The sequence below is a fragment of the Camellia sinensis genome, chromosome 11, assembly GCF_055761805.1.
Source record: "Camellia sinensis isolate YWXY chromosome 11, ASM5576180v1, whole genome shotgun sequence".
NCBI lineage: Eukaryota > Viridiplantae > Streptophyta > Magnoliopsida > Ericales > Theaceae > Camellia > Camellia sinensis.
The window spans coordinates 124424853-124452324 of NC_138971.1; positions in this window are offsets into that span (position 1 = coordinate 124424853).

Here is a 27472-nt window from a genome sequence, read left to right on the forward strand (position 1 = left end):
TGGTCCTTGTTGACACGGGGTCCGCCATCAACGTCTGCCCGGCAAGGACAGCCTATGTGATCGGTTTGAAAATCGCGGACTTTGTGCCAACAGCCCAAGTGATTCGGGTGTATGACAACACAAGCCGGGAAGTAATGGGAATAGTTAAGATTCAAACAAAGGTTGGGCCGGGACAGCATGAGATAAATTTCCATGTCTCGGAGGTTCCTGCAACTTTCAACCTGCTTTTGGGGTGGCCGTGGCTGCATCAGGTAAATGTAGTCTCCTCCACCCTACATCAAGTGGTGAAATACCCCTATGGAAAGGGAGTAGCCATTGTTTTCGGAAATTCATCGATTCATCCGCCGCCGGAGGTATCTACGACTGTTCTAGAAATTGAGCACGGTATGGAGAATGTGTTCATATCGGGTTTTACCTTGGCCGAGGCTCAGGTTGTACAGAACATCATGGCAGCTAATGAAGGGATATATGTCAGTGCACAAGCAGTCTATCTCATGAACAAGCTCCAACACATCCCCGGGATGGGATTGGGAAGGAGCGACCGGAAAGGCGTCGCAGCATTGGCCGAAGTGCCACACAACCCTCATGACTTTGGATTGGGTTATCTACCCACCAAAGAGGACTGGATAAGGAAGGGAAAAGAAATGGCTGGAAGAGCCAGAGCAAAGCAGGCTGGGAAGCCCTTTGAATTGATGCATAGGCCCATTCAGGGTACCCTGAACGGACGCTTCGTCCGGGAGGGGGGGATTTTCCGTTTTGCGGTTTCCCAGAACTGTGGCTTAACGCGGAGAAGAAGCGCGTGCCAGGTTTCAAGATCTTCTTCGACCTGCAAATATCCGGGGATAACGTTGCCGAAGAGCAGACAGACCCATCAGCTGAGCTTGAGCAGTGTAAGGAAGTGGATTCCGAAGGCGCTGAGATTGAAATAGGGGTAGCACTGGCATGTCTACTTTCAGATCCTCCGATCGACCAAAAGTGCTTGGGGGATAACTCCTCAGTATCCATGATTGGGAACGAAACGGCTGCGGGCCTACCATCAACTATTTTGGACGCATCCATCGCACCCTCCCTCGTTTGGCAGTACGAAGAGGGATTTCTATCAAGCAGCACCGGGTCAGGTAGTGAGCCAGAATCTGATTCCACCGAGTCTTGTGAGTCGGAATCAGGTTCCAACTCGACTGAGTCTGAGTCCGATATTCCTGGGGGTGATAACCCGGATGCCACAGTCCTGTCTAGGTCATCATTTTCTTTCTCTTTTGAGTATGTTGTAACAGAAGAATCGGACGGCTTGGAAGTATTTAATGAGAATGATGTGGATGTGGTTTCTGAGTACTTTTCTGTGCCTTTGATTTATTGCTTAAATCAGGACTTTCAAAATTTTGATGAAAACGACGAGGAAGAAATTCCTCCGGTTTCGCAACGATTAATTGATCAAGAGCAGGAAAGATTTGTTAAACCCTTAATGGATGAAATCACTACTGTAAATATTGGTACTGAGAAGGACCCGCAGCTGGTCCAGATCAGGTCCACGTTGTCTTCGGAGGAACGCGAGCACTTAGTCGCTTTATTAAAAGATTTCAACGATGTTTTCGCGTGGTCCTACGAAGACATGCCTGGAATCGATCCTGAGATTGTACAGCACCGGATCCCTCTTGACCCCGAGGCCCGACCTATCAAACAGAAACTCAGGAGGATCCGCCCGAACTGGGCTCTCAAGATTAAGGAAGAGGTCACCAAGCAAATCGACACAGGCTTCCTGTTAGTATCCGAATACCCGACTTGGTTGGCCAACATTGTTCCAGTGCCGAAGAAGGATGGCAAAATTCGAGTATGCGTGGATTTCAGGGATTTGAACAGAGCTAGTCCGTAGGACGACTTTCCCTTGCCGCACATTGATGAGTTAGTGACTTCACAACGGGGCATGCTTTGCTTTCGTTTATGGATGGTTTCTCAGGCTACAATCAGATAGTGATGGCACCTGAAGACCGGGAGAAGACTGCTTTCACCACCCTGTGGGAGACGTACTGCTACAGAGTCATGCCGTTTGGGTTGAAGAATGCTGGAGCTACATATCAACGAGCCGCGACCACAATATTACATGGCATGATCCACAAAGAGGTTGAGGTGTACGTGGACGACATGATTGTCAAATCCAAAGAAAGAGAGGGCCACTACACCGCCTTGCAAAAGTTCTTTCAAAGGATCAGAGAATTCCGGTTACGGCTAAATCCTCAGAAGTGTACGTTCGGTGTTACAGCAGGGAAAATGCTGGGTTTCTAATTACACAAAGGGACATCGAAGTCGACCCTTCCAAAATCAAGGCCATCTTAGAAATGCCACCACCGAGGACTAAAAAGGAGGTGCGGGGCTTTCTGGGTAAAGTGCAATTCATAAGACGGTTTATCTCAAAATTAACCTTGACTTGTGAACCACTTTTTGGTCTCCTGAAGAAAGGAAATAAATTCCAGTGGGACGGCCGATGCCAAGCTTCTTTTGAACAGATCAAAGAATATTTACAGAACCCGCCCATGTTGTCGCCGCCAGAGCATGGGAGACCGTTGATATTGTATCTTTCAGTGACTGAGACCACAATGGGTTGCATGCTTGCGCAAGAATCAGAGGACAAAGTGGAGAGAGCCATCTACTATCTGAGTAAGAAAATGCTAGAGTATGAGACTCGCTACACACCATTGGAGAAGGCTTACTTAGCCTTGGTATGGGCTACCAGGAAGCTGCGGCACTACCTGTTAGCTCACTCCGTAGTGCTGGTTTCACGACTGGATCCCATCAAATATCTTTTCGAGAAACCAGCGCTTACGGGTAGGCTAGCTCGTTGGTTGCTCTTGCTCTCCGAGTTCGATCTGAAGTATGTGACGCGCAAGTCAGTAAAAGGAAGAGCAGTAGCAGAGTTCTTAGCCGATCATCCAGTAGAAGGAGATGAAGCAGTTGAATACTTATTCCCAGATGAAGCCATTTTGCACATCGACAATGAGTATTGGACGATGTACTTTGATGGAGCATCAAACCAATACGGGTATGGAATAGGAGTGTTGCTAATAGCACCCGATAATTCTCGTATCCCTCTAGCCTTCAAACTCCGGTTCAAAGTCTCGAACAACGAAGCAGAATATGAGGCATGCATTGCCAGCCTGGAAGTAGCCCTAGAACTAGGGGCAAGACGACTGGACGTCATCGGGGATTCAAACCTTGTTGTGTCTCAAGCAAAAGGAGACTGGAAAGTCAAAGAAGAAAAGATGATAATTTACCACCAGACCTTGGACTTGTTAATTCCTCGGTTTGAGAAGCTAACTTTCACTCATCTAGTAAGAGAGAACAACAGGTTCGCAGATTCGCTAGCAACCCTATCTTCCATAATAGACATCCCGTCTGGAGTCCAGATGCGTCCGGTTATCATTGATCAGAAGTTTGTGCCGGCGTATGAATCAATTGCCGCCATAGACGAAGTTCAGGATGAAAACCCCTGGTATTACGACATTTGGAACTTCTTGGAGAAAGAGACGTATCCACCAGGGGCAAATGCCAAGGACAAGAGGGCGGTCAGAAGAATGGCCGTTCAGTTCATCATCTGTGGAGGTAAGCTGTATAAGAGAGGTCATCTGGGAATGCACAAGCTGTGTGTGGAAGCCGAAGAATCGAAGCGCCTGATGGAGGCCATCCATGGAGGAGAGTGCGGAGCACACATGAACGGAGTAATGCTAGCACGAAAGATCCCCAAACAGGGTTACTACTGGTCCACCATGGAGGAGGATTGTATCAGTTTTGTTCGTCGATGCCACAAATGTCAGATCCATGCAAACCGCATGAACATCCCGCCGTCAAAGCTGTACAACATGACTTCACCATGGCCATTTTCAGTTTGGGGAATCGATGTGATCGGGGTTGTTACTCCAAAAGGGTCGAATGGGCATGAGTTTATCTTGGTCGCGATAGATTATTTCACAAAGTGGGTTGAGGCCCAATCATACGCGGTGTTGAAGGCGTCGCACGTCGCAAAGTTCATCAGAAACAACATCATCTTTCGTTATGGGGTCCCGAACGAGATAATTTCAGACAACGGTTCCCATTTCAAGAAGGAAGTGATTGGCTTGTTAGAAAAATACAACGTGATTTTTCATAAGTCATCCACATACCGGCCGCAAACCAACGGAGCGGTCGAGGCTGCCAACAAGAATATCAAACACATACTGCAGAAGATGGTGGAAGCCTACCGGGACTGACCAGATAAGCTGTCGTTTGCTCTGTGGGGCTACCGGACTTCAATCAGAACCTATACTGGAGAGACTCCGTATTCATTAGTCTATGGGATGGAAGCCGTTCTACCTATCAAAATTGAGGTTCCGTCACTACGAGTACTGGCCGAATGTCAGATAGCCGAAGCAGATTAGCAACAGAGCAGATTTGAGGAACTCATGCTTTTTGACGAGAGAAGACTGAAAGCACTGTATCATGTTCAAGGTTATCAGCGCAGAATTGCCCGGGCTTTCAACAAGAAGGTTAAGTCCAAGAATTTGAAAGAAGGAGATTTGGTGCTCAAGGACAACCGAGCTCCCATCCACGACCCTAGGGGAATGTTCAGACCCAATTGGACTGGCCCCTACATCATCAAGTCCATCTGGTCAGGTGGAGCTGTGGTTCTAATGGACCTAGATGGCCTAGAGTTCTCCCAACCGATCAACATGCACAAGTTGAAGAAATATTACCCCTGAGAGGCTCGCTAGGCCGAAAACCCGAAAGGGCAACCTAGGCAAAACTTAGAGCACAAAAAATTTAGAAAATATAAAAACTAAGCTCACAAGGTTGAAAACCCACAAAGGGCGGCCTTGGCAAAAGTTAGAGCGTAAAAGGAGAGTGAAAATACTCGAGCGAACCTAAGCCTGAACTACGTAAGGCTTGATTCCCATTTTTGGGATACGTAGGCAACTTCATCCTGGAGTTCAGCCATAAACTTTTCCCCGATCAACTTTGTCCAGTTGATCATCTCGGTCATCTTTGTCTATTCAGCACTCAAGAGTTCAGTTAAGGTCTCCGGTACAGTGCTTTGCAGACTAGGGGCAACTTTTCGTTGCTATGCAGTGCCGCGGTACTCTTCACACTAGGGGCAACTTTCTAGTTGCAGAGATCCGGGGTTATGCATCTCGGTGACAGATCTCAGGCTTGTCCAGTTCTGATCCATATCGAAGATGTTTTTGAAAAGTTTTAATAAAAGTTGACTTTGTTCAAATTAATCTTTCTACAACTAAGACCATTTTTGGACCAAAGCGAAAAAATTTCAGTACCACAACCTTCAATTTCATTGATTTCAAAACAGAGTTCTCCTGCTCTTGCATACAATCAAAGTTGATTTTTATTACATTCATAAAGAAAACTTGAAAGTACTAATAAAGCAATAAATTCGGGGCATAGTCAAGTCAGGTGTTCCTGCACCCCCTCCCAGAGCTGGTCGAAGCCTCTGACGCCAAGATGGGCCCGACCTGTGCCTCCTCATTAAGCCAATCCGAGCACTCATCAGATAAAGTGCAATTGAAAGTAGGAGCGTGGGCCAGGAGTTCTCTCGTCCTCCATGCGGTGGCCTGCCGAGCAAGCTGTGCGCCTCGGGCTGGGAATGCACCAGGATACTCTATCCCCTCTGGCGGGCAGGTCTGATCATGGCCAAATTGGCGTCGAATCCGGAATGGGAAGTAGAATACACAGTGAGTGAGACTAATCAATTGAATCCTAGTCTGCCGGGACATGTTGTAACTCATTGCCGGAAAGCTGAGCCAAGGGCACCGCCAAGCAATACGGTCTGCGGATAAGCGGCACATCCAAGTGAACCACCATCCCTCATCAAGGGCATCGACTAGACGATGCCGGAAGAAGTAGCCGCAAGCTAAATATGCTGGGCAAGAGTCCACAACCTGCAGTTTGTCCATCAACCATACCTAGGAAGGGATGAAAAATGAGAAAATAAAGAATAGAGAGATGTACGATGAGAGAAAAGTGAGAATAGGGTTTTTGTGAGAAAAATCGAGCTTGAGGGCCGAGTGATGTGAGCAATACATATGTGAGATCGGGTGGGAAACATTACCTGCAGCAGTAGTGGACTCCCAGCAAATCTAGTCGTCTCTCGGCGATAAAAGGCATCTAAGCCCATCAACGTCTCAGCCAGAGTCATGGCAATACAACTCTTACCCTCCTTCAAGCCTTGGGCAACCTCGGTCAGCCGGACACTAGACCCTCCGGAGCCTGAGACAAATAAAAAATGAGATAGCATGCACAAACAGAGGGCGTGTCGACGGAACCCTTGCCAATGATGGTTGTTGCGATCACCGGCATCAGAAAACCGATCGATCAAACTCGGAATATCCAGCATCCCGTCACAAATCAGAGACCGAGCGTCAAGCATACTGAGTCAACACATTTGCCCTAAGGATTGGGCATGGCCAAAATTAAGTTAGGGTAGGAGCTCCTCGTCGCGCTCGGACTCCATTAAGGCTCGGAAATCTTCGAAGGTAGGACATATCTCTTGCCCAGTGAAGCTAAAGACATGCGTCACCGGATTCCAAAACCTCGCCGCAGCATGGAGAAACGGAAGATGCAACAGGGTAGGACCCAGAGTAAATAGTGCATTTATGTCGAAACCCCGAAAATTCAACTTTTCTGAGCCATCCAAGCTAGCAATCCAAGCTGTGAGATTTTGAGCAAGAAACTCTTCCATTAGAGCGAATCAGTGTGGAATTGAGAAAAACTACGAAGCTGGGGTCTTTTGTAGGAGATAAGGTTGGGTGGAGGACAGGTGTCAACATTCTCGTGATTCCCTCATTCATGGCCGGCTAGCCAAATATTGTGCCGACCGAAAAAATTTCTGGCCGATGGCCTCCCCCCCTGGCCGATGGTCCTCCTCCTTGTTCCCTGAGCTGTTTATGCTAGGGATTGGGGAACTCCACCACCTCCAATTCCCCCCGGTGATCGATTCTTGCGGAGTCACACCTGTCTGCTTATCGAGTTGTTGTACGTTTGCTTATCGAGTTGTATTTCACTCTCTTTAAGTCTTTGATTTGTTTATCGAGTTATACTCACACTTGATTGGTTATATCATGCCTTTGTTTTGCTTATCGAGTTGTAAGTCGGTTCACTACCTGATTATTACGATGCAAGTACTCAAAGTTCAAAACAGGTTCAATTTCGTTCACATTGTGGTGTGATACCTTGCGATGCGATGCATAGAAAATTTACAAATGCAACATCTTTTGAACAAAATGGTCGTTTCATTCCCATCACGTGTTTTGCAAAATATGTAATTTTGAGAAAGAATAAAACCTGCTCGAGGCAGTGCAATGTGCTTAAACTATCAGTAAGAAGGAAAGTAAAGCATAGAATGGCAGGGTAGCAAAGTATCAGAATTAATACTAGTAAAACTCCCCTTACGATCAACGCACCTTTCGCACCTTTGTTCGGGTCAACTACATGGTTTGGCACCTTTATCACTCGAGACAATGCGGAAAAGCACACTTTTGAAATGTGAACCTTCGAGTTGACCTCAGGCCACAACTTCTATGAGCAATGGTTGGTGCATGCGAAGAACGTCCCTTCCCGTATCCTCTTCATGCCGTGTGGATTCCACAAATCGTTTCAATTATGCTGTGTTACAGTACTTTACATTCCAGCATCGTGAATGACATGTTTTCACTTACATGTGTTCAAGTTTCTTTGTATACACATTGCTCGCATGACTGCATACTTTACTTACATGTGTACGTTCAACTCTTCTCATACACACTACTTGCGTAGACCGCATGTTTGTAATCAAATGCATTACTTGCGTAGACCGCATGTTTTGCTTGCGTAGACCGCATGTTTATAATTAATTACACTATTTGCGTAGACCGCATGTTTATAATCAATTTCATTACTTGCGTAGACCGCATGTTTTGCTTACGTAGACCGCATGTTTATAATTAATTACACTATTTGCATAGACCGCATGTTTGTAATCAAATTCATCACTTGCGTAGACCGCATGTTTTGCTTGCGTAGACCGCATGTTTATAATTAATTACACTATTTGCGTAGACCGCATGTTTATAATCAATTTCATTACTTGCGTAGACCTCATGTTTTGCTTGCGTAGACCGCATGTTTATAATTAATTACACTATTTGCATAGACCGCATGTTTATAATAAATTTCATTACTTGCGTAGACCGCATGTTTTGCTTATGTGGACCGCAAGTTTATAATTAATTACACTATTTGCGTAGACCGCATGTTTATAATCAATTGCATTACTTGCGTAGACCGCATGTTTTGCTTGCGTAGACCGCATGTTTATAATTAATTACACTACTTGCGTAGACCGCATGTTTGTAATCAATTTCATTACTTGCGTAGACCACATGTTTTTCTTGTGTAGACCGCATGTTTATAATTAATTACGCGACTTGCGTAGACCGTATGTTTGTAATCAATTTCATTACTTGCGTAGACCGCCTGTTCTGCTTGTGTGGACCGCATTCTTATGTTCAATTTCATTACTTGCATAGATCGCATGTTCTGCTTGCGTGGACCGCATTCTTATGTTCAAATTCATTACTTGCGTAGACCGCAAATGCTTTCCTTGCATAGACCGCATGTTTTCCTTGCGTAGACCGCATGTTTACAATGAGTTTCATTACTTGCGTAGACCGCATGTTTTGCTTGCGTGGACCGCATTCTTATGTTCAATTTCATTACTTGCATAGACCGCATGCTTATGATCAATTTCGTTGCCTTCATAGACCGCGTGCTCTACTTACATGACTGTGCCTTCACAGCATTGCTATGCTTCCCACTTGCTTTGCGTTGTCACGCATTTTTAAGTACATTAATATGCATGTTGTTAATCACATTGTACCTGTTAAGTTTGTTTTCTTTGCAGGCATGATATTGTATATACGGTTCATTTAAGGCTGGTGCAACCCGACGAACCGGACAGGTGTGGTATACTCCGAGTGAGACATATCGAGAATCGTATAATTCTCTTACATCCTTTCTGCAGTGTAGTGTAGTTTGGTCTGTGCTAGCTTAAAACTGTTGCATTGTGTGTGCTTCGTCACAGTTTTCTTTGCATGATCATAAGTTATGTTCGGCTTTGTGCATTGTCTTTCATTTTGCCCCTGCCTTCGGTCGCATATTCTGCTTGTCTTGCATGTCTGTCTAAGTCTTCGGCCTTGTCAAAAATGGGTCGTCTATGGGCTTTGACATCCACTCCTGTCATTGTTATGACTTTCGAGTTCTGTCAAAGAGGGGCAACTGTAGATATCCCATTTTTGACCGTCCTCAAGACTTGGACGTCACCGTTAGAACACTCGGTGATCATCCGTGCTTGTGTTCGTTTCGAGTTCCCGGAGGTCTCGGCTGCGCGCCTCGCCTCAGGATCTCTCGACTCGACTTTTCGGTGTCTGGTTTTGCACCAAACACTTGTGCTTTTGCCTTGAAAGGCAGGGAATGGCCAACAAGCCATTCCCACACCCCACCGGCTATCCCCTCACATCACCGGCCGTTTATTGGGGCCACCGGCAGTGGTTTCTTAAAACCAATGGCCGGTCGGCACTATATTTTGCCGACCAGCACTTTTTTTTTGGCCGGTGACCTCTTTTGCTAGCCGATCTGTACCCTTTGCACCCTTCAGGTATGGTGCATGCCAGCTGTGCCAGCTGGAATGCACCATTACTCCTCCCCATGCACGGGGATGACCATTTTGCACCCTTGACCCCTTTTTCCTTCTAGAAGGTTGAACCCTTTGGTCAAGCTTCTTGGAGAAGCTTGACCCTTTGTCATGGCTTCTCCAAGAAGCCTTGACTCCTTTGCTCCCTTTGCCCCTTTCACTTAGCTTCTTTGAGAAGCTTAAACCATTTCCTTTTGCCTATATAAGGACCCCTTCTTCTCCCATTGTCAAGGGTTGGTGGTTTTGAAAGAAAAACCAGAGCTTATACATATCTATATCTGATATATACACCCTCTCTCTCTATATTTTACTCTCTCTCCTCCCTTGTGTGTGTTTTGTGGCCTAAAAGTGCATTTTTACCTTAGTTTTGCACTAAAACACACACTACCACACCTTGCTTCGAGTTTGAGAGACATTGAGGGTTGATTCTTAAGGTTTTGGACTGATTTTTTGTCAGAAAAGAGTGGTTGGACCAACTGTTCTTGAAGTGTTCTTCAAGGGTGAGTTTCTTGCTTTATTTTCCCCAATCTTGCATATTGATTTGAGCTTTGTGTATAACTAAAAAAAGTCTTATATTTTCATGCTTAAGAACTGTCATTAAGGGTGTTTTGGCATTGGGGGTCGAAATCCCCCTCTTAGATCTCTTTTGGCCCCTTTTGGTGTCTTTTTCTTTAAGCCTTATTTGCTTTGTTGTATTAGCCGTCTCACCACTGAAATCCAGTGGATTTTCAGTGGTGAAGAAGATGGTTTGAAGTCTTGTATAGGGGACGGACACCCCTCTCCCTTTGTGTCTCATTTGTGCATGTTTTGGGCTCATAAGGGTAGCATATATGCTTGGTTGTTTTTGGCTCCATATCAGATGTTTTTGGTGCTATTTAGGTCACATGTTATCTCTGTTTTTGGTCGGATTGGTGGCCCTTTGCATGCTTAACATACTTGCTTTGTATTCCCTTGTTTGTGCCTAGAAATGCCTCATGACTTTTGACTACCATGCTCTCATATTTTGGCTTTACTTTGTGAAGTTCTTGACCATATTTTGTCATGCATGAGGTCTGTTGGCCACTGATTTGGTCTTGTTTAGCATGCTTGAAATAGTTGCTTTGCATTTTGGATCATGAGCCTTGAGTGTATGGATCATTAACATGCCTAGCTTGGCCTATTATCATCATTTGGCATTAGTTGAGATCATATTCCAGTCCATATAATGTGGTCTTACATTGTCCTTTGTGTCTCTTTCAATGCCATGAAGTGTTGTGTTTTCATGCCTTGACATGTGCATTATGTATACCTATGTGTTTGGGTCATTTTAGGGCTGCCATACCAGCGGGTTTTGGAGCTATTTTGCACGCTAAAATTCTGTTTTTGGGTTGTATAGTTCATGCCATGCTTGTTTGGGTTAGTGGTAGTGGAGTGCCCTGTTGTTATGCCTTGGCCTTGGGCCCCTTTTGACTTGCATGCTTGTAGTCCATTTTGTCCATCACTTGAGACACTTTTGGCCACTGTTTTGGGGGGTGTTTGAGGCCTCCCATTTCAGTCTAAGTCCCTTCTCGGACATGGTTGTATGCGTGACTTGTTGCCTCTAATCGCATGCTTGCATTGTACCATATTAGCATTGCATGATGAGTTGCATTGTAGCATTGCATGTTAGGAACATTGCACGCTTGCCATGATATGTTGCATTACATTTGGCATGTTTTGCATTTTAGTGATATGTTGCACTTTCGAGCCATGTTTGCATAACATGCATTGCATTGCTTGGTTTGGGGTGTCAAACCAAGTGTGAGGGGGGAGAAGTGTTCATACTACAAGCGATGTAACGCGTCTCAACTCTCGGTCACCGAGGCCCTTGACTTTGGCATGATAGGGTTTTGGTATTCATTTATATGTTGCATGCATTTTCATTGAATTGCAACCTTGGCTCCTTAGGCCATCACGCATCAAAATGCATGATTGATGGCCCGAGGGTCGAGGGTTATGCTCCCTTGAGCCCCTTGCATGATAGGGAGTGTGCCCGCGCATACATTTGCTTGAAATTCCATGCCATACACTGTCTGTCATTGTTGCTGTCAAAAACCAGTTTCTGCAGGGAGTTTTTGCCGACCGGCAGTGTAGAGTGCCGACCGGCCATGGATTGGTGGTCGATAATATGAAACCCCAGCCAATGGATAAGTTCCATGGCCGGTTGGTATTCCCTTCAGCCGATGGTGTCCTACAGGGTCCAGGGAACCTGTCCCAGGATTTTGGCAGTTTTCAGAGAAGCAGGGCAGTGAAAACAGAGGCAGTAGTGCTATGGCAGCGAGTTTCCGGGAAAGGTAGATCAAGCATGCATCATTCACGTATCCCGAGGTAGGGCTGTGGCCATTTTCTTTTTGCATTCAATTTGTTGATTAATTAGAAATTCTGTAATAGTTAATTTAGTATTATTTATTCGGACTGTAATATTTATTCGGACCCTCTGAGCGAGGGCAATTGTGTAATAAGTGTGCGTGAGTGTGTGCATGTCTTCCAACCCCACGTCTTTCTTCCCTTTTATTTACTAGCTTTCGATGGTTAGTTTAGGGCATATTCAAATTAGCATACAGTATGATAGCATGTTTGCATTCATTCATCCGTTTTGCATGCACCGGGCTCGGCGCATCATTCTAACTGCATCTGTATTTCAATTCCAAATTGAATACGTGTTAGTTGTAGCATTTCACACGCCATCTTTAGAATAGCCGAGCCTATTTTAGCTGCATTTCGCTTGTGTTGCATTAGCCATTTTTAACATGAACTAGGATCATGCATATGATTACTAACTAGTTTCTGTTTTGGCTCGGAGTACTAAGTAAACTTTTATGCTTTAGCATACCGCATGCGTGTGAGTGTTGCCATAATAGCATGATTACCATGAGACTAGCTGCTTATGTGATATAAATGCTTGAATGCCTGTGGATGGAGGTTGAATTAACTTAATTGGAATAATGTATTTAAAACTATGAGTTTTAAGCTCACTAGATAGTGGCAAAACCATCTTTTCTAAAGCCCACTTGAGGGTGGCAAAACCTGCATTTTAGCCTACCTGTGAGTAGCAAATCATTTTCAAAACAAACATGAAATGTTTTGTTCCAATTTAGGCGATTTGGTCTATACTTGTTTGTTGTGTGCATAACACAGTAATTCTAGGCTAATAACTGAAATAAGAACACATAATGCTTTCAAAACAAGATATCACGGTTAGTAGAGGCCGATCTTTGATCGGGCGAGAAGGGGTGCTCATAGCTAACCTTCCCCAATCGTACCGAAGTTCCCGAGCCGAGGCAACTTTGGTGATGACGGACGCGTGACCTTTGGCACCGAGTCAGGGTTTCCTAAATTCCCCAAAATAAAATATTTAGGTGGGGACTCTGTATCTGGCAAAGCAGTCCATGCTTGGCACTTCTTTTTCTAAAAATCTGTTTTCTCAAAACGATTTGCCAGATTTGGACTCTTTGGTTCAGATTAAGAACCGTGACAATTTGAGTCCGAACTGTAGTAGACCCACAAAACGAACGGAACGGGACCTCACCCTCCCGGGGCGTTTGGGGACGTCTACAGCTCGGCACCTATCGTGTGGGTTTAAGTCTTACACCATGGACACACAGGCCAAATTAATTCTACTTTAACACTCCCTTACAGCTTCACCATTTTATTTACCTTTCTAGTAATACAATACATGCATGTCAAAACAACAATACGTTTTTCGAAACACGAATTCTCCAGTTACAAATCCATGATATGCACAATGCAAAGTATGATTTGTAAACATTTCCATTCCCCAATCCACATGCAATTTCTACAACAATCAATACAACCCTTCACCGATTGCCAAAATAATTATTTCTAATGCAAAGACAACAGTAATAATAATATTCTAAAAAAACCATAACCAAACCGGAATCCCAACGATTTATACAAAAATCTCATGATTTCCAAAATGACATTCACACTCCATACGAGTCTTGTGAATCTTAACCGAAAATATACAATTTTTCCAAAACCGTTCATACTGTTTCCAACAAAACCATTTCAAAAGAGTGTAGACGCGCCCGAACGTCCCGGGAAAATCACGTTTTGTTCATTTGGGCTCATTACAGTTCAGACTCAATGTCACGGTTCTGAATCTGATCTCGCAAAGTGCAATGCAAGATCGATAAATCACCAAAGAGTCCAAATCTGGCAAATCGTTTTGAAAAACTGATTTTTGGAAAGAAGTGCCAAACATTGACTGCTTTGCCAGATACAAAGTCGCAACCTAACTATTTTATTTTGGAGAATTTAGAAAACCCTGACTCGTGCCTAAGGCCACGTGTCCGTCATCACCAAAATTGCCTCGGCTCGAGAACTTGGGTACGATTGGGGAGGGTCATGCAATGAGCACCCCCGCTCACCTGATCAAAAATCGGCCACTACTAAACGTGATATCGAGTTTTTGAAACACATGCATTCTTATTCTGGTTTATTAACCTAGAATTGCTATGTGATGCGCACAGCATACAAGTATAGACTAGATCGCCTGAGTTGGAACAAAGCATTGCATATTAGTTTTGAACGGTTTGCTACTCGCAAGTAGGCTAAAATGCAGATTTTGCCACCCTCAAGTGGGCCTAGAAAACATGGTGATTTGCCACTCTCAAGTGGACTTAAAACTTGTAATCAATGAATTGTTCCAATTCAAGTAATCCAACCTTCACCCACAGGCATTCAGGCAGTTATATCACATAAGCAAATAGTCTCATGGCAAGCATGCTATCATGGCAGCCACTCACACATATGCAAGGATGCTAAAGCATAAACACTTACCGAGTTCTCCGAGCCAAAACAGAAACTAGTTACTAATCAATGCATGATCCTAGTTCATGTTAAGATAGCTAATGCAACACATGCAAAATGCAACTAAGATAGGCTCGGCTATTCTAAGATGGCATATGAGATGCTACAGATAACATATATTCAACTTGGAATTGAAATACAATGCAGTTAGTATGATGTGCCGAGCCTGGTGCATGCAAGACAGATGAATGGATGCAAACATGCGAGCATAAGGATTCTAATTGAAACGTGCCCTAAAACTAACCATCATAAGCTGGTAAATAAAAGGGAGAAAGACGTGGGATTGGAAGACATGCATCACACACGCACACTTATTACAAAACTCGTTTTCTCGGAGGAGGGTCCAAATAAATAATACACGATGAAATGAATAACTAACTACAGCTAATTATTACACAATCACTAACTAATTAACAAATTAGCTAAGTAAGCATGCAAACTAAATGAAGTAGGCTGCCTTGGCTCTGCCTTGGTTGAAAAAGGATGCATTCATGCTTGAACCGCCTTGTCAGGAAATCCCTCGCGACGCCTCGACTCACCTTTGTTTGCAATTGATGTCAGAAACTTGTATAAGGCTCCAGAAGGCTAAAACTCCACCCTGGGAAGCTGTGGGAAGGTTGCCGACCAGCTATTGGTATTGGAGACCACCTGCCGACCACTTTGGTGGTGAAAACCAGAAAAAGTGGTTGGCTAGCCACAAAACCTGGTCGGCCGACCAGTTTCCACCCCTGGTTCCTGGTTTTCCGCAACACAAAGTAAGAGAGAGGCATGGCATGGTATTTTCAACAAAATGTATGCATGACCACTCTCCTCGTCTTTGTACAAGCTCAAGGGAGTGTAGGCCTCGACCCTTGGGCCATCAATCACGCATCTCGATGCATGATGGCCGAGAAGTCGAATTGCACAACTTAGTATGGAATGAGTACAAGTATGAACACATGAAGCCAACAAATCCATCATGGGTAATCAAGAATGTCGAGGACCGAGAATCGAGGCACGTTTCATCACTTCGAGTACGAAACGTCCCTCATTTCCCGTGTTTGGGGCTAACTCCTATCCCAAACACAATGCAACAAATAAGGCATGCACAATGCGACTATAATATGCAATCCTAGTGCAATGCAACTTTGAATATGCAAGCATGCAAGGGATGAACATGCAAACATGCACCTAGCACACACAATGCTATGGAATGCAACATGAACAACCTAACAAGGCTAATGGCATGCACAATGCACAATGCTAATGCACACATACTCAATGCAAGACAATCATATGCATGCATCAATATGACAAAATGAGACTAGCATACACAATGCGAATGTCAAATAGCATACTCAATGCGACGAACTACATGGCATGCGCAATGCTAAGTGGACGTAAACCAAGATGGATAGGCCTCAGCCATGTCCAACTTAGTGGCCAAAATGATGCAAACAAGGCACCGAAACTCATGCAAACATGCACAATGCAATGGCCCCGAACCTAAGGCACAAAACACAATTCCACAAAAGCATTGAAAGGATGAAATATAGCATACAATGGCGCTTGTTCCAGCTCTGATATGGCATACAAAATGGCTCCGAATCATGCAAACAACTTGCACGATGCATGTTGGAAGGCTCAAATACCGAAACTAGTAAAGCACATTACACTAGAGGTATGCAAAGCAATGCACAAATGACCAAACCAGCCCGAAAGAGTCCCTATGCAGGCCCAAACAGTAGCAAAATGGACTAAGATGATGGCTTGAAAGGCATAAAAATGAAGCTCATGCGATGGTCCATAAATGAGGCATACAAGCACAACTCTCAATGCACTTAAAGAGTGATAAACAAGGGAATATCGCGAATGAATAAGCTCTGAAATATCATAAACAATGATACTGAAACATGCAAACACCTCAATATAAACATGCAATAGGCTTCAAAACTCAAAGTTAAGCATGGCTATTACACTACAAGCATACATGGCAAGCATCATTCGACCATGGGACCACAAAACAGAGCTAAGGTAGCCCAAAATATGCACAAAATCAGTTTAGATGATGGCCAAAATATGCTAGCATCAAGGGCCAAAACAACATGCAATATAAGTTAGTAAGCATGGTTTACACTACAAGCATATGAAACATTTAATAGACCACTAAACCAGCCAAAGGCAAAGGTATGACATGCCAAATAATGACCAAAAAGCCACTGAAACATGATCAATGCATGCAAGAATGACATGCTCCTTTGATAAGCTATGAATGGGATTATTCTACACATGCAAGAGGCACACCCAAGATGACAAAACCAACTCTAGACAGAGCCTAGGCAAGCCCTAAAAATCACCAAAAAGGGCCTGAACCAAGGCTTGGAAGTGTGAAAATATAGGCTCCTTTGTAAGGCCAAAAATGCCAACAAATAAGGCCAAAAGAGAGAGGGTCACCCCTCTCTGATTTTGGCCCTCAAAAATCTCATGGCAACCACTGAAAATTTACAGGATTTTAGTGGCTAAAAGGCCAAGCAAAGGTCAAGACAAAGGGCCTAAGGCATGGCTCAAAACAAGGCAAAATAGAGCATGCAAGGCGGTAGATGACCCCCAACACCAAAATGACCTTAAACGAACTTGTTAAACACTTAAAAATGAAGCTTTTCTTAGTTGACCACAAATCCTAAATATGCATGCAAATAAGACTAAGATAAGAATCAAAATAAAGCTTAAAAGAAGAAAAAAAGATTACTCTTGAAGTTCAGCAAAAACCAGCCAACTTTGGACCAAAAACACAGCTCCTTACCCTCTGAAAATGGCCTCCAAGAACCTTAGGTTGATGGTGGAAGTGTTAGCCTATGAGGTGGTGTGTAAAGGGGCAAGAACAATACACTCTTAAGGCTAGAATGGAGAGACAAAGAGAGATATGTGTGTATATGCATTAACCAAAATCTGAACCCTCACAAAGAAGGGGGAGGCCTTCCTTTATAGACAAAGGAGGCCAAAGCTTCTCAAAGAAGCTAAAAACCAAGGCCAAAGATCCTTAATACATGTGTATGGAGGATGCAGTCAGTGCCCCCCAGCTGGCACAGTTGGCAACAACTCACAAAGACAAAACTGGAGCGAGCAGGCCAACCAGTTCAGGTGGTTGGCCGACTAGGTCAAAAGGGTCAACTCAAAAAAATGGTGGTCGGCTAGCCCATTTGATGGTCTCCCAACTAAATGCAAGCTAGTGGTATGGTGGGAGACCAGTAAATATGGCTCAAAGACCATGGAGACCAGCTCCCAGACAAGAAAATCGGCTGGCGGGGAGAAAAGTGATCTCCAAGGAGAAAAGGTGGTCTCCCACCCTTGTACCACCTCCCAAACAGGGAAAACAAGGTTCAAGCCAAAAACGAATCAACACCGATGCAAAACGAGGGTTCGAGGGGGACAAAACGCGCGGCCGGGTGCCTCGAAAACTGGCTGCTGAGCACCGAAAGTGGCGCGCGACCACAAAAGTGGTCTCCCGGGTCCCTCTAGATGAAGGAAACAAGGTGTGCCCCAAAAATCGGGGCAAACGGAGAATGCTAAGTGGTCCCAAACCGAGTCGCGCAGCCGACGGCTCCGAAAATCAGAAACTAGTCTCCAAACGGGAACAGTGGCCTATGACCACGAAAAGTAGTCTACGACCACTGAGAGATGGTCTACAAGACCTCTCCCTCCCTTTGGGAAGAGAAAACAAGACCTGATCTGCAAACCGAGTCAAAGCACAAAAAGTCCCGAGGCCCAGAGGCAAGGCTTTCAGTCGAGAACTCCGAAACTCGAAACGAGCACAACATGCACTATCATCGAGCGCTCAATCAATGACGTCTCAGTCTTGAGGATGGCTACAAAGAGTAAATAATACTCGGTACTTTCTAACAATTCAAAACATTTCCTAACCAAACCTCATTTCAACCAAAATCCCACAACCATTCCAATTCCATCTTTTTCCATAAAAACACCTAAAACCCTAGTTTTTTATTAACCTATGGAAACCCATTAAAAACTATTTTTTTTCTTCAAAACTTCATTACACAACAACCACTAGGTTACCAATCCCAAACATTAACCGAAAACATGTCTTTTCCCAAATTTGTGCATCAATAGATATATATCCAAAACTACTTTTTTGAAAACCCATAACTAACAAAATAACATATAACGAAGCTAAACAGCATGCACACTGTTAAGAAAATCCCTACCTCAACTCTGGAAGAGGAGAAAGCCCAAAAGTCCCAAAACCCAATGTCGACAAAAACACGAACTTTTCAAATTAAAATGAAGCTCTCAACGTACCCTATCTTTTTCTCCAATGGACAATGGTGTAGAGATCAAAGAGGATGGTGTATTTTGAGGTCTAAAGATGAATTTTAGAGAGAGAGAGAGAGAGAGATAGAGAGAGGGAGAGTAGAGCTAGGTTTTTGAAATGTTTAGAGAGAGATAAATGCAAAAGTGATCCAAAAAGTGATTATTACGGACTGATATACGCGCAGACCACTCCAGCGAACAGACACAATAGGAGAGATCGCTCCAGGGAATAGAGTGACCGCTCGAGGTCATAATGACAAACTTCCAGAAGTTTTGCAGAAAGAAGCCAACCACTCGAGTTCAAGAAAGACAACTCGAGCCAAGACCCGTCGAATGCAAAAAACACCGCTCGAGCGAAGAATACCACACTCTTAGTATTTTTGTAGACTTACATAAATACTGGAAGATCTAAAGGACCGCTCGAGCGTAAGAAAGTTGGCTCGAGCGAACAAGCCAAATTCTAGGCAACAACTCTTTTGAAAAACTAACTCTCAACCTGTTCCAAAGGCAACAATGACACTCCAACAAGCAAACTTAACAAGGAATAGAATGAATAAAGATATGAACAACCATTCATGACAAGGAATCCCAGATCCAAAACAATAAACGAGTTGGATCTAAACCAGAATCATTATATGGAAGATCAATAAGTTACTTATTATATTATGAGTCTATCTTATGTAAATTGTGAATGAAAGATTAAAGGATAGTTGTGTTGAGGTGGTTCTTTCTATCTAATTATTTATTTTGAAATCTTTTATGTAAGCCTTTTTGGCATGTGCTGTGATTAATGTTGTGACCATTTGCAGTGCCATGGTATTTATGCAAAAATGAACATCTTTTATTCTATTTAGCTTGTGTTACTTTCATAACTATTATTGGAAATGGACTTTTATGAGGAAATTTGATAAATTATCCGAGTAATGAAATTGGGGGCGTGACACAAAGGAACCAAGCCAATTTCACTAACTTCATGTCAGTGAAATTTCACTATCATAGAATGCAAACATAGTGAAATTTTGTACTTTTCATCAAAATGTCAAATTCATCAAGGGTTTTATTTGATATATCACAACGATAGGATTCAAATATATATATATATATATCATTAAAAATGGAGTTCTAAATCAAAAGTTATTAAAGTTTTAACAAAGTGAAAGGAGCTGAATTTCCTCAAACGTTATTATGAGGGTCTTTGGTCAAGATATTTGAGAATCCAACTAGCATTTTTTTTTTTATAAACTTATAATAAAAGATCTCTAATCAAAATTCCATAAATTAATTCATAATTTGCATTGAAACTGGTCCTTTTAACTATTAGTACTATGTTACTTGATCAAAATGGCTTTGGCTTAGCACCCCATGACAAAACCAAACTTCATTCAAATTACGCGGAGAGAGAGAGAGAGAGAATTTGTAGGCAAACATGAGATCTTATTTAGAGATGTAATCCATGGAGACTTGTGCCTCAACATCATTTTTCTCTACTTTCTTGGGATAACCATATAGATATATGTAGTATAATATAAAAATGATTTTATAGAAAATAATACAAACTAATTATTTAGCATTAGGCATTGAGCTTCTCTATAGTGCTCTTGAGTTCATCCTTGTTGGCTCCTATAACCTTACCAACATTCTCCCCATTCTTTATCATTATAAACGTTGGATCATCATATTTCCGAGCCACATCCTGCACTTTCCACAGTGCTTATTAGTATTATCCTCTTCTTTTTTCTTTTTTTTTTATTAAATTTTTGTATTGTTACTTTAAAAATAAATAAATAAAAAGAATTGAAAATTAATGGGTGTCACCATGGCATCCAGGATTCGCCTCGATTAATCCTCGAGCACATGTAATCTCTTTATTAAATAAATTGTGCAATGGAAAGTATAAGAGAATATTTTTTATAAACATTTTATGAAATTTAGTTAAATTGTTTATATACAATTATACATTAGTAGTGGGTGTAAATCCGATTCATTGATAATTTATATTTATATAGGTAGATAGTTTGATGAATAAGGATATTTGATTAGCAATTTTGGATTGTTTGATGGAAGAGAAAAATCATCTAACAGTTACTGGATGGGAGGAAATTACAGTTACTGAGTGAGAAGAGTATTATTGAAAAAATAAAATATGTAACAACGTTGACACTAACTCAGGTGTTGGGCTTGAGCTACTTTTTGAGTTTATCCTTCATGGCCGCTATATCCTTATCGACATTCGCCCAATTCCTCATAACCATACACTCTGTGTCGGGCTTGAGCTGCTTTTTGAGTTTATCCTTCATGGCCGCTATATCCTTATCGGCTTTCGCCCAATTCCTCATAACCATACACTCTTTTGGCGCATGCCAATATTTCAAAGCCACATCCTACACTTTCCACAGTACTTATTAGTATTATCCTCTTCTTCTTCTTTTTTAATTTTTTTTATTGTTACTTTAAAAATAAATAAATAAAAAGAATTGAAAATTGATGAATGTCACCATGGTATCAAGGATTCACCTGGATTAATCCTCGAGAACATGTAATCTCTTTATTAAATAACTTGTGCAATGGAAGGTATAAGAGAATATTTTTTATAAACATTTTATGAAATTTATTTAAATTATTTATATACCATTATACATTAGCGGTGGGTGTAAATCTGATGCGTTCATAATTTTATATTTATATATTTTGATAGTTTGATGAATAAGAACATTTGATTAGCAATTTTGAATTGTTTGATGGAGAAGAAAAATCACCTAATAGTTATCGGATGGAAGGGATTGACAGCTACTGAGTGAGAAAGGTATTATTAAAAAATAAAAATGTAACAACGTTCACACTAAGTTAGGTGTACACTTTATATAATAATATAATAGGATAAATAAAGGTAAATTTCACTAGTAACTACACTTTTCCCCTTGTGTCATTTGGATTTGTACACTTTCAATTGGCTTAATTTTAACCCTTCACATTAGATTTTGTGTAACGAATTAGACTTAGCCTAATTGGCCACCATGACTTTCCTAAACGCTTAGTCCCTAAGGGGAGGTTATGGATTCAACTCTCCCAATGAGGGTTGAATTATGGGGACAAGTACTAACTTGGTGCTTTATAAAGGTGGGGAGATTAACTCTCATATATAGGTGCTGATCTAACAACTGACTTTCGCCAATCAAAAAAGAAAAACATTAGAATTTGTGTCAATTTAATCTTTTTTCTTTTTCTTTTTTTTTTTTTTTAAATCATCACTTTAATATTTGATAACTCCGTTATGGATTTTTGATAGAAAATTCATTGAGATAGTTGAGCTTTACTCACTAAATTGATCAAGTTTATATATATATATAATTTTTTTTTCCTAAAAACATGACACATGTGGCTCATGTGTACATTTTTTCATAAAACAATGCTCTAACAATTGTAATGAAGTCGACTAATATAGCGATCCCGGGTTTACCCTTGTTGTACAGTGATTCGGACATGTGTCCGTGGATGTTGGTAGTTGTTTATTATCTTGTTTGCATCCTCTTTACTTTGTTTATTAAGTTATAGGATGTGTTGGGAAGGTTTGTTACAGGTTGGTTGTGTTTGGGAGCCTAGTGTTGCTGCCCAGATTTTTGGACCTTCGCTCGAGCGAGGAGTTGGTCGCTCGAGCGAGAGTTGAGTTTGTGTCTGGTGGGTCGAGCCAGAGTGGCTTCGCTCGAGCGAGCGCTTGCACCTGGTTCTGGACCTGAGAGTTGTGTTTCTTGGCTCGAGTGAGCTTTTCTTGGCTCGAGCGGTCTGGTTTGTTCCTCGCTCGAGCGAGAGGTCTGTCGCTCGAGCGTGCTTCTGGTTGCAGACCTGAGGGTTCGAGTTGTTGGCTCGAGCGAGCGTTCTTTCGCTCGAGCGCACTTTTGAGTTTTTGGCTCGAGCGAGAACTTCTTGGCTCGAGCGAGAGTTTTCTGTGTTTGGTCGCTCGAGCGACCAAGGCTTCGCTCGAGCGAGAGTGTTTTATATCAGCGGACAGTAGCGATTTTGAACATCACTTTTTCACCTTTTCTTTTTATCAAACCCTAGATCCGAGACCCTCTCTCTCTAAACTTACACTCTCTCTAAGAATTGATCTCCCTAGAGTGTGAATCTAGCCTAGGGCCTTTGTTAAAAAGATAGAGGGCGTTGAGAGCTTTGTTTTAATCTGAAAAAGTTGGGATTTGGAACACGTTGATCTTCGAGTCTTCATCTCTTTTTTGGCTCAAACTTCGAGGTAGGGATATCCTACTCCTCTCTATGGATTTTGTCTTTAAATTTTGGTATTTTGAGATGTTGGGGTTGGTTTGATAATTTTGTGAAAGTTTGGGACTTTTGTGCAATTTTACAAAAGTTGGGGTTTTATTCATAATAAACCTAGATGCATGTTTGGAATAGAGAAATGACATAAATGTTAAATCATTGATGAAAAAGGGACCTAAGGGTTGAAATGTTAATTATGGGAATTGACCTAATTACATTGTTTAATTAATTGGGATAATTAATTGTGAGAAATGAGGAAATGAAATGTTGATTGAATATCCATTTGTGCATTTATTTTCTGTTTAGAAATAACTGTTTGGGCTATCGGTGGAGGATAGTCGTGATTGTTGTAGACAATGCATGATGATTAGGCAAACTGAAACTAATCAATGAAGTGTGTCATGGAACTTGACGGTTGATAGAATACATTAACTATATGTATTGAGTGATTGTATATAGAACCATTGTGTTTGTATACGTTATGTGTAGAGGAGGAGATGGGGGATGTACTCCGCGGTTTAGGGGAAGATAGGGGATGTACCTCTAAACCGGATAGTGTTGGGAGAAGATAGGGGATGAACTTCGTAGATACAGCTCATATGCTTGTCTAAAGAAGTGAAGATAGAGCTTATATGCTTATCTTTGTGATGTGTGGATATAGCTTTTATGCTTATCTGTGGATATTGTGGTTATACATATCTGTTGTAGAATGTGGATATAGCTTATTTGCTTATCTGAAAATGTGGATATTGTTGTTATACATATCTGTTGAGCATGTGGGTAGTGCTTATATGCCTATCTGTTGAAAAAGGGGAAATGAAAAGTAATTTGGACTTGTAAGTCGTTTGACATAAATATGTGATTTATGTGATTGTATCAGTGTTGGCCATCTATCAATTGCTAATATTTTAGTCATTGTTCATGGTTGGTTTAGTGTATTTCTACTGGGCTGTGGCTCACCCTATATGGGAATATCATTTTCAAGTACAGGAAGCATGCCACCTCCAAGGACATAGCTTGGGAGGTTAGAGGCGGACATAATGTTGTCGTTTTACTTTTTGATGTATTACATGTAAATACAAGCCAAGGGCTTAATGTGTATGAGTTAGTACTCTTTTGTTGTAACCAAGTGTTAACTTGGAAAGCTGTAAGCCTGTAGGGCATTTGCTTTTGTTGTTAACATGTAATACTTTTTGTAATGAAGTTCTGAGAAATGAAGGAATGTGGAACTTTTGAATATCTATGCATGTCTTATTTGTTGGGTTTAATGTTATTATTTTGAGGGCGTTACAACTTGGTATCAGAGCGTACCGGGTTCGAATACTTTGGGTACGTGGGAAGTGATTAGGATCACAATGGGTTTGTCTCGCTTGATAGAGACTTAGATGTAGTATCGTATGCTATGTGCTTGATTGATAACATGCTTATGTGACTATGTGGGTATGGGATTTAATTTCTAGGATGTTGATTGGATCCTTGGGTTTCTGGGAGTCTTGTTGGAAAAGCACTTGATCAATGCTGTTTCTAACCGGAACTCTAGTAACGCCTCGGGACTATCATTATCCGGAAATGAAATTCGTAAGTGCTTATGTGTTTATATGTTTACGTGGAGTGAATTACAGTTGTCCATGCATTAGGACGTGAGTGTTTAGTTTCGGCACATTTATGAATGTGCTAATGTTCTGTGTTACCTTTATTAGGATGTCAGGACGAGGAAGAGGTGCTAGGCGTGGTAGACCTGCGAGGCAGGGAGTACCGTTACAGGGTGAGATTCCGGCAGTGCAGGAGGGAGTTGGCCAGGCCAATGTGGCCGAGCCAGTGGGTCAGCAGGCTATGGGTGCGTTGGCCAGAGAGATAGCAGGGGCTTTGGATATTCTTAGAGCTGGGAATCAGGCCGTTGAGGCAGGGCCTTCTTTCTTGAAGAGGGAGTTCTTCCGGTCTAATCCGGATGAGTTTATCGGGGATCCGAAAGAGCCACTGAAGGCTGATGAGTGGCTAGAGCAAATGAGTAAGACGTTCGATATGCTTGGCATCGAGGACGGAGCACTGAAAGTGACTTTGGCATCCTTCCAACTGAAGGGAGATGCGGGTCAATGGTGGAAGTATGAGAAGACTCGTGTTGGTGGTACTTGGGAGGCGTTTATAAATGCTTTTCAGGAGAGGTTTTTGTCTGCAGCAGCTAGGGAGAAGCTGAAGGATCAGTTTAGCCGGCTTAATCAGCAGGGCTTGTCAGTGGCCGAGTTTGAGGCTACCTTTACTAGTCTGTCCAGGTTCGCACCTGAACTGGTGGCGTCTGAGGAACGCCGTTGCTATGAGTTTGAGCGGAAGTTGAGGCGGGGCCTCAAGTTGAGGGTTGGTGGGTCTTACATCCGGGAGTATAGACACCTAGTGGACGCTGCAGCTCATATGCAGCTCATGATGCAGGAGGAGGATGAGGGGCAGAGAGGCTCCAAGAGGAGCCAAGATGGTCAGCGTGATGGCAAGAGGCAGAGGGTTTTAACCCTCAGCAGTCGCAAGGTGGTGTTGCTAGATCGACCTTCCCAGTGCCGAGTGCAGGCTCCGGGAGAGGTGGTTAGGGGGAATTCACCTGTTACAAGTGTGGCCAGCTGGGTCACAAGGTTTCTGTTTGCCCGCAGAAGGGTGGGGGTCAGAGAGCTGCTTCTTCTTCAGCTAGACCGCAGAGTCAGAGTTTGGGCAGGGGGCAGCCCTTGTCCTGTTATCAGTGTGGACAGCCTGGGCACCTGAAGAGGTTTTGCCCGCAGTTGAGTGCCACTTCGGGAGCGTCTGGTTCTAGGCAGACGCAGGGTTTTCAGCCAGCTTAGTCTGTGCAGGCCTCGAGGGCCAATCCGGGAGCTTCGTCATCCCAGTCTGTGCAGCAGTCTTTTGCTCCGAAAGGTGAGCAGGTAGACCAGGGGCCTACGAGGCGCGTGTATGCTGTTACCGCGCAGGATTTAGTACCGGCTCCATCGGTAGTGAGAGGTACTTTTCTGTTTTGCAACTCGGTTGCTAGTGTGTTGATAGACACGGGTGCATCTCATTCTTTTGTATCTGCTGCATTTGCATCTGTTTTGGAATTGGAGTTAGCACAGTTAGCATCTCCTATTTGTGTGGTATCACCTTTGGGTGGTGAGTTGATCCTGAAACAGGGTGTTAGAGGATGTGATATAGAGGTCGCCGACTATAGGCTTCCTTTTCCGTTTGTTGTCATGCCCATGAAGGGTTTTGATGTTATTTTGGGTATGGACTGGCTATCGTCATACCGGGCTGTTATCGATTGCTACCGCCAGAGGGTCACGTTATGTACCTTGAGCGGGGAGTAGTTCCATTTCTTGGGAGACCGGGTTGGTAGTGTTTTGCCATCGGGGTATGATTCGCGAGGGCGAAGTGAGCTTAGTGGTCTACTTGCTAGCTTCGAGAGTAGTGAGTGTGATGAGACCCAGATTGTGTTACCGAGGGTGGTTTGTGAGTATTCGGATGTCTTTCCCGAAGATCTTGTTAGTTTGCCACCTCACCGAGAGATAGAGTTCTCTATTGATTTAGTGCCCGGCACGGCGCCGATTTCTATGGCACCTTACCGTTTTGCTCTAGCAGAGTTGGTTGAGTTGAAAGTTCAGCTCCAGGAATTGCTAGATAAAGGCTTTGTTCGCCCTAGTGTTTCGCCGTGGGGAGCACCGGCCCTCTTTGTTAAAAAGAAAGATGGTACCTTGAGATTGTGTATTGATTACCGGAAGTTGAATCGGGCTACGGTTAAGAATAAGTATCCTATGCCCCGTATAGATGATTTGTTTGACCAGTTGAAGGGTTCCCGTTGTTTCTCTAAGATAGACTTGAGATCGGGTTACCACCAGTTGAGGGTCAGGGAGGAAGACATTCCTAAGGCGGCATTCCGTACGCGGTATGGCCATTACGAGTTTTTGGTGATGTCATTCGGGCTTACCAATGCACCGGCAGTCTTTATGGACTTGATGAACCGGATTTTCCGAGAGTTCTTAGACCGATTTGTGGTCGTCTTCGTGGACGACATCCTTATCTATTCGCCTTCAGAAGAGGAGCACGAGGAACACTTGAGAGTGGTGCTTGAGTTGCTTAGAGCCCATAGGCTGTATGCCAAGTTTGGGAAGTGTGAGTTATGGCTGAGGGAAGTCAAATTCTTAGGCCACGTGGTATCCGAGGTAGGGGTGTCTGTTGATACATCCAAGGTAGAGGCAGTGCAGGATTGGGCACAGCCTAAGAGTGTGTTTGAAATCCGCAGTTTTCTGGGATTAGCTGGGTATTACCGTCGGTTTGTGAAAGATTTCTCCAGGTTAGCGTCACCATTGACTAGACTGACTCGGAAGG